General features: G+C 46.7%; 1 protein-coding gene across 2 annotated transcripts in view; it reads right to left on the bottom strand.

Moving 5' to 3' along the window:
* Positions 1-15,851, bottom strand: part of LOC105565629 (methyltransferase-like protein 9) — a 30,345-nt gene that overhangs the window by 9,879 nt on the left and 4,615 nt on the right. The window lies entirely within an intron of this gene.

The raw sequence follows: 15,851 nt of genomic DNA on the forward strand, positions 1-15,851 counted from the left end.
CCCCCCCCCCCTTCGGAGCTCACCTTCGTGTACGTCACGCGCGGTCCTCTCGCTCCTGTTCTTATTCCTGTTTTCTCTCCTCGTCCCTCTTTGCTCTACCTCACCGCCCTCCTGTCTCTTCCTTTCTCTCTTCTTCCCTCGTTGTTTTCCGTCTTTCTCCCTTGCGCGCGTACCCTCTCCTTCTCTGGGCTCGTTTCCATTGTCAGCCTCCCCGGCCCGTCTCGGTGCAGTCACATCGTCCACGCAGCCTCCGCCGTGCGAGACTCCGAGTGGAAAAGGGGGAAAGAGACGAGAGTATATATGGAAGGAGGCAGCGAGACCCATGCACGTACACGCGTGTGCGTGTGGCCACGGTGATATATACGCGCGGCCCACAAATCAGGTCCGTAGATCGCAGCGGCTTCGTCGGCGGCGCGAGCGACAATTAATTCGCCGCTTTTGCTCTCCCAGTTCCTCCCACCCCCGGGGCCCCATTGTATGCGCGTACCCGCTCGCATGCAACCCTCTCCTTCCTTCTTCCCTCAGCCACGATTTGGAACACTTCCTTCTCCCTTCTTCTTGGATTCTATCTCTGCGCGTTCTGTTTTATCGGGGACCACTCGGGCCCTTCTTGCCTCGTTTGGACTCGACGGAAGAGATGGGTGGGAAAGGGGGAGAGGCTCCCGACCCCCGTAAAAGCGCGGCTTTAATGCGGGCCCGGCGTCATGCGGTCTAGCTATGCGACCACGCCGTTACGAGCGTCCTTAAAAAGGAGCGACGAGAAACGCGAAGCAATTATACGAGGAGATACGGGGTGGCCGGTATCTCGATCACATCAGCTGCCGGCGTCAGAAACTCGTGGATGTTAAGCTTGTCACGGAGATCACCTCCTTTAGATTGTAAATAAAATTATAATTTATACGAACTGTGATTCTCTTATTTGTTCGTTAAGCGTGCACCTTAAGTGGGCTCGATTTAGCAAGTTCTAAAGGGCGTGCAACATAATTTTCGAGTATCTACGCCATTCGTGATTATGGGACGGGAAAGGGAAAAATGCGGGTATACAATCGTACGTCAATTATCGATTTCAACTATTTAACTTCTTATCTTCGAAATAATTTTAAAACAATAAAGTTTGTACAAGTCCATTTTAGCGCAATTTAATGACATCATTACTTTTGTAGAGAAGCTAAAAATGTTTTTTTTTCTAATAAAGTATATTCAAATAATTAAATTGTATAATTCTTGATTGGATGGCACTTATACGTCTTTTTTACCTTCTTTTTAAAAAATATTATTTTTTAAGGTGATATCACGCAGTAAATATTTCATAATATTCTACGTCTATGGCGACGGTTCCGATAATCTCGGCGATATTCGAGGCACTCTTCAAAGTAACGAGAGGACACAAATTCATGAATATTTTCACAAGTGCTTCAAAGTATTTCAAGCAATACCGATTAATTAACACTCTAACGTTGGTTCAATGACTCCGCTCTGTATTGCACCGAGGGGTAAACCGCTGGCCAAAATCGTGTATGCACACCAATGTCTACTAATGCCCAGTGGGCATGACTTTGTCTCATTTTATCTTTATAATGCCGCAGCAAAGCCTAATGTCCGAACTAATGCCTAGTAACGCCGCAAATTTGTACCCTCAGCCCCCCTCGTACTGCACGTTCGGGAAATCCAGTCTGTGCGATCGCGCGGATCTCGAGAATAAGAATTAAGTCCCGTTCGTTAATTAATACCCCCATAAGCGCGGTCTCCTCACGTGTAAAGACGTCGGGCTGGCCGGCGAAATCGATTTAGGAGGAGACGCCACGGACATCGATAGTCCTCGCTCGCCGGCGGCGAGGACAGGGATAGCGCCGTGTACGCCCGATAACGATCTCCCCGCAGGACGATTATTTACAATTCCAGCCACCCACTCTCGCGGCCCGGGTCGTGCTTCAATTTTTGTCGCCGTGCCGAGCACGCTGTCGGCGAGAGCTTCAAGCTCGGGGCTTTTATCAGAGCGCGCGGAGGGGGAGGGGCCCCCCGCTCGCGCGCGGGACCCCACGATCGTAAAATAGCCCGGGGGGCGAGCGAGCGAGCGAGCGAGCGAGCGAGCGAGCGGGTAGTGTTAAAGAGGCGCTCGGCGGAGGATCGTTTACCTAATAATAGCAATAATATGTAAATGCGATGCGTATCGAGCCGCCATCGAAAGAAGGGGCCGCGCGCTACGACGCCATTGTTTGCAAATCCCCGGTCGAGCGAAGCGATCCGGCGAGATCGGCACTGCTAGGAGTCGGCTCTCTCCCTCTCGCCGTTCACGATGCGATTTTCTTTTGCACGCGATTCCTTGTTGGAGTGTTGCGCGCGAGCAATGTTATCCGCGAGCACGGCGCACGGTGCGTGAAAGATCATTGATTGGAGAGAATAGATTGAATTGCTACTACGTCGATGGTGCGTTAAATAAAAATAAAACATTTTTTAACCACCGTATATTCTAGGAACCGACAGGTGTATCCAATTTTATTTTCATCACTCACGTCTTTATTCATCTTCCGAATTAATCGTAATTTAAATGTGGGATATAGTTTTAGCACGGCGAGAAGTAGGAAAATCTATGAGGATTCAAAGACTAGCGGAAGTAGTCTAACGTCCATTTCTACCGTAGTGCAGATGTGTAAATAATATTTCACGTGTAATAATATTTTTAACGTGTTTTACACGTAATATTTCGTGTAACATAGCAAACTTTAACATTTTCTTTTAGAACTCTGAGACGGTCAATTTTAATTTAATTAGTCTTGTTTTGCACGTGTTAATGTAAAGAATAAAACTGTAAGAATTTGAAACAATTCTCACATAAATGATTTCACGAAATAACTACCTTAAGTTACTTTTTATCTTTTTCCACACTGAAAAAAATCTGATAGATTCAACCAGTCGTCTGTTAGAAAATGGACGAATCAGAATTCTTTTAGGATTTTTACCAGATGTATAGTGAAGTTTAGCAAACTTCTGGTTATGAAATCTTTCATGGTAAATCCTGAAGGAATTCTGATTCGTCCATTTTCCAACAGACTGGTTGAATCCATCAGATTTTTTGTTCAGTGTAGCTCCTGGAATTGGAAAGAGACGAAAACTTAGTTAAACCGGAATTAAAATTAATCTGCATCGGTAGAAACGAGGCGTGAGAGATACATTTATAAAGCACGGGTCATACATATTTCCGTACTAATCTTGTATTAAAGTGAAATTGCAGTAGCTATTATGCTTATAGATTACGTATTAAGGACCTCGCGCGTTAGGATCATACATTTTAAAGGCTCGCGGAATGTGTGGGTGCGTATGCGTATAACACGGGGTGCGCGCATATATGTGGCAGGATGATAACTCGATTGGATCTCGTCACGCTCGAGAATACGCGCGATTCGAACGATCATTACGTATTCACGTTATTAAGCGCGCGGACGAAATGTAATTCTGTAATACCGGCGCGGGATGGAACTTTTCAGAGTTCGTCCTGAATGGATTAATGAACCGAGTGACATGGGATCTTTCCTCTCTCGCCCTCTTTCTCTTCCTGATTGGGGCAACACTTAAGGAATCTGGCTAGTCATCTTTACCTTCGTTTGTCGTCGTTCTCAACGAGCAACGAGCCGCGTCCTGACCTTTCTCTCGTCCCTCCTCTCTTTTTGTCGATGTCAATTCTCTCGGTTCCTCCGATACGTTCAAATTCCCTCTGTATCATCGGGCGAGATTGCTTCTCGGGATCGTTAATGCGCTCGCGTTATCGCTGCTTAACGCGAGATACAAACTGTACACTTGCGTTTATCGGTGTTATTACATCCCTCGCAGCCGATAATTTATAGCCAAGCCTGATGCAGAAATTATGTAAACTGCGTAGAGAATTAGCATCGATTCTTTCGATACGTGTCTCGTATCGTAATTTTATGTTTCAATTTTGTATCGTTCTCACCTTACAATTGCCTCTTCATACAATTACACTTTCCGCCTAATACGTCATAAATAATAAGTAATTATATTTTTTTTCTAGCACTGACTCACGGTTAAGCTACTAGCTAATTACGAGTTCGGCGGTAGAATTGCGCCAGGCAGGAGGGAAAAGAATCGCTCCTCTCCACTACATCTTATGCGGAATAAAACTTGGAGCCGGTAAATTCTCGCGATATTACTTTCCTTAGGTGCATTCAATCAATGTCCGCCAACGTGAAAAATGTATTTCGAATCGAAGAAAGCAAAAGGACTGGCGAAACTCGGAAAATTTCATAGATCATTGGCCATCGCCGAACGCGAGAGAGAAGTTATCGGGAATTCCTCTTAAAGGCTTTCCTTTGAAGTGTAACGCACTTGCGAAACAAGTCACACACCTACCGCGCTGAAAAGTAGAGAAATTGTCAATTACACTCGCGTTCTCCGGAACGCGAAGCAACGTTCGTCGACGATTTTATTCCGTCTCCCGTTTGTTAATTAAAACTGGTGTATTTGAAAATCTAAAGAGTCAATGTGCAGCGACGGGCGTCGTTTTTAAGTTCAGTGGTGCTAAACGATGCGACTGTACCGGCGCAAAACGTATGGGAGCACTCGCGGCGAGCAAAAATACGGCTAGGTGAAAGGACGTAAAAGGGATGCGCGCGAAAGAAAACGCACGAGAAAGGAGCCGAGGATCCTTCGCTCTGATATCATTGCGGCTCATCTTCCCCGTGCCTTTTTCTCTCTTTCTCGCCGCGATTATACAATCGCCTCTCCCCCCCCCCCCCCACGCGCATACTCACACGAACGGAGACAGTAAAGTCACACAGGCGCGCGCGTAACAAGAACGACATGCCTCGCGCGACGTGTGCGCTCTCGTAGTGACAATGTAAGTGGAGTCTTCGGCGAACGTCGGCCACCTTCGCTACGGCCGACTCGGCGAGGGAGACGAGAACGGCAAAAGAGGGCGAATTTATCTCGCGGGGACTCCTCGCGCGCGCGGCGGGGTCCGGTACCGCGGGGGTGGGGATGTCGCGGTGCGAGGGAGCGAGGGAGCGAGCGAGCGAGCGAGCAAGAGAGAGAGAGAGAAATGTAGCGAGACACATGGACCGATCGCAGAATCGACGGGGAGGGGGATGAAGAGAGAGGGATGGCGAAAGGGAGGGAATGAAGAAGGGAGCAAAGGGGGCGAGAGGGAACCGACGTGTATTTAGCATTCCCCATACCGGCACAGCGTCTCGTTAGCTGTCTCCTCTCCCGCTCTTTCTCTCTCTCTCTCTCTCTCTCTCTCTCTCTCTCTCTCTCTCTCTCTCTCTCTCTCTCGTTCCCTTTCGCTCGCGCTGCCTCCGCCAGTCCTTCTTCGTTGATGGAGCACATAGAACGCGAGTACGAGTCCGTAAGATCCGAGGGGGTGGGTGCAGGGGTGCACGGAGGGCGCGCGGGAGAGGGAGGCGAACGAACGTCACTCGAAGCTGGGGATGCTGGGTAGGCGTGGACCACGGACCACCCTGTCCACGGCGGCTGGAGGGGAGACCACGCCACCGCGGCCGTCGAACGGGAGGCAGACGGGCGAGAGGCATCGAGGGGTGACGAAGGGAGGGCCGAGGGGCGCCGTGGACAATAATAATTATTATACACGGCGGAGTTTTGCAAATGCTGTCCTTCGAGGGTGGCTGGCGACGTGAGGCGGGAAGAAAGGGAGGTCGGCGGACGGAGTAGGTGCCGGGAACGGCCGCCCGCTATCTCGCCCGGTCCGCGAGCGGGGGCGGCAGAGGGAGGGTGGTATGGCGAGACGCGAGGGAAAAGAGGGGGGGGGGAGGGAAGGAGGCGAGTGATTCTTAAACGGGATCGTTATGCGAGTCTTTCCCGTGCTCTCTTCCTTCTCTCCCGTGCTCTCTCTACGATTGCCTCGTTCCCCTTCCCCTCCTATTTCTTGCTCTTCCCTCATTCCCCACCCCTGTCCCTTATATACTTGGCCGTTCGTTTCACCCCCTTAGACCTACCAGCGCGCCTCTCAGCCACCCCTTCGCTGCACAGTGGACGTATAGTAAGTGGACGACTCTGTGAATCCGTATTGGAAGAAAGTCTACGTGTACCTACGCGCGCGAAATCGACGTGTGAGATGCGTGCATCTGTGTGTAGCGCGGGGCAGATCACACGTCACATATCGAGTCTCGAGAGCAGACGCAGCCCCTTCCGCCCGCACCCTTCTGACCCGACGAGACGTCCACGAGCGGTGGTGGCCCTTCCTCCCCTTCCACCCCCGCTTCGTCTCGTTAATTTTGTCAATTTTGCCGGGGACGTCTTGAGATTCTTTCATCTTTCTTACTCTTCCCCACTATCTCTTCATCTACCGTATCTTTGTCTCCTCGTATTTCGTTTAACATGGACGAAAATTGCGATAAATGCAATCTGTTGCAAAATTGCAAAATACGGAGCCACTCGGTCGATATAATTCTTCCCTTAATGGAATTCGTAAATGAAAGCTAAAAGGTTCGAGTTAGCTGCTACACTTAATATAACGTGACACATCTTCGGGTCGATCGAAAAATTCTCGACAATGGAGAATCTTTACGATTTCGCACGCGATTCGTCGACGTCGGTCAATCTTCTCGGCGATTTTCGCGCGCGTTTTAAGAGCGTCGCGTAACGTGGCTGAAAAATATCGCTTTATTCTTGTAACGTGACAGCGAGGGCGATCGTTAATTTCGGCCGAGGCCACGCGACGCCGTCGGATTTTCCAAGTGGACGGGAAGTCGAAGAGGACGAGGCGCGCGCTATTCGCCAGGGAAACATACACTTTTATAACTCGTTTCTCTCCTCGCCGGCGCTGGCAAATCCCTCTCTTGACGGGGACATTTCTGAATTTTAGACGCTTTAAACATCGTGATTTGGCGTACGAGCGCCGTGCGTACTGCGTCGTAAAAAGAAGTCGACAGAAAGAGGAGGAAAGGTGCCGTTGATCTCTTCGTGGAAATCGCGCGCGAGCTTCACTCCTCTTCCTTCGAGACGAAGATTATCTTATATCAAATTTACAAAATCGTCACCTCGTTGGACCGAAGTCTCTTGTATCATTAACCATATCCGTAAACTACCTCTTAACCCGTGTCCACGCTGCTAGAACTTGGTCCAAGCTATTCCATAAAAGCTGCAGGTTCATTGACTACACATTTCTCGGAACCAGAACTCGGAACCAAGTTCCAGCATCGTGGACACAGGCCTTTACGCATCCTATCGAGCTCGGAAGCACGATTGATAGAAGGCGTTAAGCCACGCGGACGTACAGATTTATGCGAATTGAAAGTAATATCGTGTCCGTGTTCTCACCCCACTTCGGGTCGACCGCCTCGACGACAGCCGCTCGACAACCAAAGCGACTTATTGTTAGACTTAAACTTGGCCGTACCCGAAAAGCATCTTTATCCCACGGCAGTCGGGACGACGCCGGTGCCGGGCACGTGAATCAGGGGATTTATTATTTAGCCGGACATATTTAGCGGTGCACGTAGTAGACAGGGACGTATCCTTCCTCCAAGGAAGCGCTGCGCGCTCGTCCCGGCACGTATATACACGCGAGCGGCGCTCGGACGGCGCGTGCATTATGCACCGGCAAACTCGGCGGAGCCGGGCCGGCGACTCGCGCGCCTGCATGTATGCACTTGGCTGCATACATGCACTTGTCCCCGGGCACGCTTATCCTCATTAGTCACGCGTAGAGGAAAATGCATTTTCGTAAGCCCATATATTGTACTCTCTAAAAATCAATATGCGCATTATCACTGAAAAATTATAGCACTGAATAATTCTGCACCGATAGAAAACAATGGTTGCAGTTACCACAATCTCACTATAATTTATAGTTATTACTAGCAAAATGTGTGGTAAAATTTGAAAAACACACTGAGAGAAAAAATAGTCATTTTTACAAAAAAAATAGTCATTTTTGGAGCCAACCATATTTTTTATAATTCCTCCAACGTAAATTATGGTTGACCTAACAATGTGATAGTTTTCATAACCACAATATTGGTTGTCATAAACCAAAATATGGTTGGCTCCAAAAATGACTATTTTTTTTTCTCTCAGTGCACGGTTACACGATTTTCAGGACGAATTTTAAGAAAAAGTTCTGTCCGTGAAAAGAAATTAGCATTACACTGACAGAAAAAAAAAGTTGCAGTTACCACAATCTCACTATAATTTATAGTCATTTTAGGAGCCAACCACATTTTTCTAATTCTTCCAACTACGTAATTTACGGTTGACCTAACCATGGATTATAGTTCTCATAGATAATATTGATATAATATTGACATAATATTGATCTATGCGACTTATGATATGGTTATATGTCATAAACCAAAACGAGCTTTTAATTTGGTTAGGTGTACTATAAATATTGCGATAACAACCACAAGTAAAATTTCGAATAACTATAAGTATCCCCGCTTTTTATTATACAGGGTGTCGGATTCGATTTGGACCACTCTAAAGATTATAGTAGATTGGGTCAAACTGAGAAGAAAAGTTATATAACATTTTACAAAATCCGTAATTATTATCGCGTAATTAAGAAAAACGTCTGAGCCAATAAGTGCACGGAGGAGCGGAAGGCCGGACTCAGCAGACATGCAAAATGGTGTATCTGTTGACATCTCTCAAGATCCGATAGCGAGAGGTGGAGTCACGCATCAATCGATGAGAGACGTCGGCGAACGGGGAACGGTGAGCGGGCGAACAGCGCGCAGCGAGCGAACGCGCGACATATGACACCGCGCCGAAAAAGTTTTTCTGGTGGTAGGAGAATAGTACACCATTTTGCATGTCTGCCTAGTCCGGCCTTCAGCTCCTCCGTGCACTTATTGGCTCAGACGTTTTTCTTAATTACGCGATATTAATTACGGATTTTGTAAAATGGTATATAACTTTTCTTCTCAGTTTGACCCAATCTACTATAATCTTTGGAGTGGTCCAAATCGAATCCGACACTCTGTATATACATTGCGTTCACTATTTTCATTGATTACATCACTTTGCACTCGTAACAAAATTAACATCCATGTTATCTCACATTCTAGGATGAATTTGTTGAAATCACACTGCATCCTTAACACTATCAAGACGATGGGATTGGTGTAGCTGATCGCTACATTGTCGATTACGATTGTTTTGCGATAGTGTGTTTTCCTCGTCTAATAGTCTCACCCCTTTTTGCAGCACGTCGCAGTTTGCACGCAACGAATATGCGAATCATTACAGTAATGCGAATTTATGTAAGGCAATATGATTGATAGTTGGCAAAACCGTGTGGAAAAGAAAGAAAAAATGAAGCGGAGCAACAATGCCGTATCATTACGCGCATCGCGTGTATTGTAAAGCTAAAGGGTGAATTTTAAAGAGACTCCTTCTCGGAGCGACTTGCTGCTTTTTCATCGCGTTTGCTTGGCGTTTCCCGGAAAGAATGAATTAATACGCAAGTAACGAGGCTTGTTATTGTTGCACGAAAAACTCTCTACTTCGACTGTTGTCCAGCGCACCACCGTGTATTTCAGCGTGCAACTGCGAATCCGCGGGTGTGTTTACACCGTGCGCGATATATCGCGCAAGCCATAATATACTCGATACTTCGAGAAACCCTTCCCCCAAATCTACTTATCGAAATAACAGCGCACTCTTGCCCTATAATCTTGCACGAAGTAAGATTTAAATAAATAAAGAAAAATATCTCCACTTCTTTTGCAGACGGTACCATCTAAGCTACATATCTGCTTTAAGAGGCTTGACGTATGAGGACATCATTGTTTTCGCCTTATAACTTTTCGGTAATTATGTTCACCCGTGTTCTACCTTGTTCCGTTACGTGCAAACAACAAAGGCGGCCCCAATACCGGACGTTAATTGACTTGTTTGGTGTGGCAACCCCGCATTTGTACGCGTTTACATGCAGTTCTACGAAGACAATATCGAGGCAAATCGATAACGCGCGACTAGTGCGCGTGCCAGTTTCGATAACGAGTATAGTACGACATAACTTTCCATTGTTATAAGACAAAGTACTCCGCCGTGCTTTCGTATAATTAACGTTACCTACTCAACAATTTATACCAGCTATATTATTAATACTTTACGTTAAACGAGAGAGGGAACTTCACTTTCCAATCACTTTTCTTAGAAAGAAAGCAATTATGCTTTTCAACACAAATATAAACATACACGTTTCAAGAATTCGATACGTATATATAATATATAATTTATTAACTTCAGCTTACAGCCAAGAAGTGGACTTGGTTTACCCTATGTTCTTAACTTATTCATTCTTGCACACTTATTTCCATTCCCTCTATTTCGTCCTTCCATGTTGTGACTAGTATTTCTAATTATTTTATTTACTTACTTAGTTTACTTGTATTTGAAACCTAAATTTAACAATTCTAAGCTCAGCTTTATTCGATGTTAAATTTTTAGCGTATTTGTACTCGAAGAATTCGACATGAGGAACGTCGGACTTTGTCGTGGCGTGCGGTCGAAACAAGCCGCATCCCTTTGTGAAACAATTAGCAGGTCCTTAATTATGTCAGAAAGAAAGGTACGTCGTGACACGAACGGGAAACACCCCTTTCGCAGTTACGGGAGGATGCGAAACCGCCCCTTTCCGAGCGCGCGTCGCTCGTGGAAAGAGTTAATGAGTAATTAACAGAGCGCAAACGCGCGCCGGCGCGGCGCGACGCGGCGCCTCGTCGTGCGGCCCGGGAATGATCCCTCGGGGCACCGCCTCTCGTCCTCGTAATTACTGGTCATAACCGGGACCGAGAGACAGAGCGAGATCCTGGGTCGGGTCGGGTCGAGTCGCGTCGGTTTCCCGAGAGGGTGGACGAGGCGGCGCCGATACGGCTTTTCCGCTCGGCGCGCGAGAACTCGCGCCTGCGCCCCGCTGTTAATTACACGGGAGAGGGTTGCCAATCGGGGGAAAAGCCACCCCTCGCGCAAACGCGCTAATGATAATTACTGACCAATTGGACCGACACCGTCGCGCCGTCGCGGACCAATCGCAGGATGCTGCCCGGAAAGAAAGGAAAAGCGAAAGAGAAGGAGCGCAGAGCCGGGGACAGCTCGGGGTGGCTCGGGGGTGGTCGATCGCGAAAAACGGCGATCTCAAGTGCAGAAAGTTGCTGACAACTTAAACGACGTCGTAGGAAATTTAAGAAATTATAAGAAAATTGCCGGGAAATACAACGTGGTCGTAAAATACAATTTATGACGTATACGTGATTCAATTAGTTTAACCTAACGTTGCTATATTTTAGTGCAGCAACTAAGGCCCGGTTTCACCAACGTCACTTAAATTTAAGCTTAGCTTAATTCGTTCTTTGTCTCTTTCCAACTGTTACTCTGGAAAGAGACAGGCATGAATTAAACCAAAATTAAAGTTAAGCAACGTTTGGTGAAACCGGGCCTAAGAAAAACGACTAAAAATATTTACACGTGTCCTTGCAAATTTCTTGAAAATATATCGATTTAATGCGCGTTAATACTCGATTCGGTTTTTTTTTTAACGAACGACTAATATGCGGGCAAAGACAGTTTCGGTCTCGTGGAACTGAACTTCCGAGCTGCGTTTAAACGCCGTCACTTTTCCTCTAACGCCGCGGCGCGATTTTTACAGCCGACGACGAGGTCGATGCATCCGGAAAAGCGCATATTGCGCGTTACGCGCTATCCAATGAGTGGCGAAGCGGAATGTAACGCTTCGCGTTTCGCTCTTGCTGTCGCCCACCTCCCGGTAATTCCTTCCTGGTAACACGTGCGTTACGAGTGCGGCGGCTCGTTTCCGGAAAATTACCGGTTCGACCGTCAGCGAATTAGGAAAAAAAAAAGGAGGAAGCTCGGCCCGGCTCCTCGCGCATTATTATCCCACGTGGCTTCTTTTCGCTCATTAAAATCGAATTTACCTCGTGGCGCACGAACGCGCCATACGTGCCCGCTCGTTTGTCTCATGTTCGGCGTATAGCGGGAGACATGAAAGATACGAACTTTGACACGAGAACAATGTACCGAACACAGTAGGTAAATTCTTCAGCGTTCGGAGTAGATGCCGGTACACAAGAATAAACGACAAGTATCTGGAAATTGCCTAACTCTTTTATCTCCAAATTATCAAAAAAAGATGCTCATTCTTATTAATTTATTAGACAGATATAAAAGTCTTAAAAAAAATAAAACTAAGGATTTTGGTGTACCTTGTAGTAAATAATAAAGAATTTCTTACAAAAAAAAAGATTATTGGATCAATCGTATAACTCTTTCATGACCACTGGAATATGTAATTCCACTTACACTTTTGCCTCTTTGGTTCCTCGAAACGCTTGGAATGATGAATAAAAAAGTAAAAATAAAAAAAATTCGGTCATGAAAGGATTAACATTCAAATAGAAAAGAAGTTCGCGTATGAGACTAAATACTTTTCCAATCGTTGCGACGTTTTAAAAATAGCAGAATATTTAATTTAAACACGTTATTTTATTATTCGTATGCGTATTAGTAAAAATTGCCTTTGCATATGCTGTGTTACTTTTCTTGCAATTCACTTTGGATATTGAAATTCCCTACGGCGGCTCGAACCGTACACCGAGATAATGATTTTCAAAGTAAGCGTGACGAGTGAAACCTGTCGCAATTGCGCGCGTATAATACCTGATGATGGAGTCTTTAATTGTTCTGCGCCCACCTCATTATCATATAAATTCCTGTGTTTACTTTCCGTGCGGTCGCCGTTTGATGTAACGACCGCCGGCTGATTTGCATAAAACTTATATTTAACGTTGGAGTAATCGAATACGGGACGGGTATGTGTCTTTAGATTCAACTTATGATATAAGAAATTGGCTGTCGGAGTTTCCGTGACATACTCGGTTTCAGGGTTTTATGTTTTATGATATTTTATCTTTGCAATATATCAATTAATAACGCATGAGTATTTATCATTTCATTGTTATCACACGTAACGATGCGGTAAATTAAATTCTTCGGAAATTGATACGTTTTTGTTATATCGTGGAAAATTGCGCACTCGCAATAATTCAATAAACTCACCATTTCTCGCGAAATATTTACACGCAAAGAACTCCAAATGGAGTTAAAATGGTTAATATTAACAGAAGATAACAAGAATATTGATACACGGGGAGAGAATTTTCTCTTAAAATTTACCCTGAAAATCGTGGGGCAACATGGCATTTTGAAGAACTGTACGAGTGTTTGTGAAATTTTACCATACGGTTTAAAAACGTATAAGTAATATATTTTGGGATATATACTTTTTCATGGGGGCATGGTTGCTATTACTAACAATATAGTAACAATTACTATAAAAATGATATTCCTGACTATAATTATTTTACTACGCGATTATAGTTTCAAATACTACATATTTTTTCATCGGTGTAGAAAGAGAGTGATTTGTCTTCATACCATTCGATAGAGAAATCATGTATACTAAGTTTATATCTTTGTCGAGTGATTCTCGAAGCCTTCACTGAGCGAGGCGGATCATCCGTACGTGGAGAAAAGAAGTCGGGGGTCCGGTCACCCTTTACAAGTCAGGTTCGGATAAGAGGGGAGGTCGAAGAGGAGACAGCAAGGTAACAGGTGGTGCGCGGAACTAAATACCCCCTTCTCTTGCCCGCTCGCTCGATTGCCCCCACCATCGTGGGCTCTCATCGGACCCATACAGGTTGAGGCCCTAAGACAAAAACTAGCTACTGGGGTTCCGTCTGCGGCCGCCAGTACCTGATAATCTCCCTCGCATCCTCCGCTCCTCCCGTCGACTCGACCGCGCTAGAATCTCAGCACGTCATTTTCTCCTCTTCATTTTCTTTTCATGAGTCGGCTACCGAATGATTAACCCTTTGACTGGCGCTCGCGCTATCAATCTGTCCGTTCCGCTAATTCGCGATTTTATGATTTTCTTTGTGCCACGTTGATATCAGAATGTTTTATTGCTCGACGGTTCAATTATGAGCTCGACTTCTGTTCATTTTGTAATCGCAAACAATAACTCGCGGCGTAAAAGTAACATTATACAGAAATAATAATTATAGCTGCCACATCCGCAACGTCTGTTAACAAAAACGCTTTTCTGCTTTCTCGATCCTTATTTCTCATAATAACACTCGGATTAACAAAAAAAAGAAGGAAAGAAATACGCACTTCTTATTTCGCAGCATCCCTTGATTTTCTTACTTCTGGCAGCAATCGCGAACTCATTGCACCACTTGCGTGGCTTCTTTTTCTCGCGGCTAATTAAATTTTTCACGATAAAATCGCAGCTTCGACAAATCGCGCGCCGACTCGAGGGTAAATCTGGCGGGAATCGGGAGATAGACCAACCGGGCGCGAGGGACAACGGGCGCGAAATTACACGCCGGGCCCTCCCTTATTAGACGATCGGAAAGATCAAATCCGGGATGCGCGCGCGTACCTACTCCCGGCAGCGAAATGATAATATTAGAACGATGAGCGGTGGCGGGCGAGCCGGTAATTATGCGTAGTCCCGCGGGAGAGGCGAGCCGCGCGGTATCGTAACCACCGAATTTGCATCGCGATACAATCGGAGAAACGGGGAGAAATTCCTCCGTCCGTTCGTGCGTCGGTCCCATCGCGCCGGGAAAGATTTCCGGGACCGGCAATTAGCAGTAATAACCTATTCCGCGCGCCAATCAATGTTAATTGACATCGGCCAGAGCGGACCCCGCGCGAAAGAACGCGAAAGCCCCCGGAATTCTATTCGTGTGTGCGCGCGCGCGCGCGCGCACACCTGCGCGTTCGCCAATCCGGCGAAAATTGCGCGCAATTTGTGCGCGAAAATAAAATCAAAATGTGGACGGGCACGACGCACGGGACGGATTCGAAAAGGCAGCCCGCTCCGCGCGCTCCGCCGCCGCGAGGAGGAAGGGGGGAGAGAGAGGCCCCCCTTCGTTCCTCGCCGGCGTAGGGCGGATGCACGCTTCGAGTGGCTAATTTTCTTCCTTCTCTTCGCGCTAGCCCTCTCCCTTCACCCCCGCAGTTCCTCCCGCCCCTTGGTGATTTCCCGTCCTCCTCTCACGGTATCTCTCCTCTCTGGCGAGGACGAAACGACCAGCGCTTTGATGGAGGACATCTCGCCGCTAATTATGATTAATTTGTGAGACGAGCGAGCGAGGACCTCGAACCCGGCAGCTACCGGCGGGGAGGGAGGGGAGGAAGGGCCGGGGGGAGGACGTAATTAATATTCTCAGCAGGACGGCGTTGCAACGTCACGTGAACGTCACCCAGGTGACTCCGTCGACGGTTTCCCCGTTCCGAGCCCGCGAGAGCTTTCTTTCGGTCCAATCGTACGCACGGCCGCTTTGCGCCGCGTAATTACGCGTTCGATATAATTGCGCGATGATTATTCACGACTGGTTATCCCGCGCGCCTTTAATGCACGCGTTATTAGACGCGAGCGAAGGCGCGGAGTCACGTAGCGAACGCACGGTTATTCGAAATGCGAGAATCACGCGCGCGTTTAACTCCGTGGTAAATCCCTTGTTCCGCGGACTCGAGAGAGAGAAAGAGAGATTCCTCGTGGATTTTTCTTTCTGCATTTAACATTCGGTAGATACATTGCCAAGCACGTAAACGCAAAGCGAAGGAAATTGGATAGTCTTCGGCACCACATATTAATTTTACGAACGTGCATTAATCTTTTCCTTCTACAGATTCCTCGTTGTATAGCTCGGAGTTGATGCTCCGTGGATTTATTTCCCTAAGTATGAATAGTTTACCGATGTAAATGCGTGTACGTGCTAAGCGTATTCAAATGAAGCCGCTCCTTCCGAATGGGTTAATAGGCACGCGATATGATCTCGCGA

This window comes from Vollenhovia emeryi, unplaced genomic scaffold (genome assembly GCF_000949405.1).
Source record: "Vollenhovia emeryi isolate VEMERY1.0 unplaced genomic scaffold, V.emery_V1.0 DF939150.1, whole genome shotgun sequence".
In the NCBI taxonomy this organism is placed as follows: domain Eukaryota; kingdom Metazoa; phylum Arthropoda; class Insecta; order Hymenoptera; family Formicidae; genus Vollenhovia; species Vollenhovia emeryi.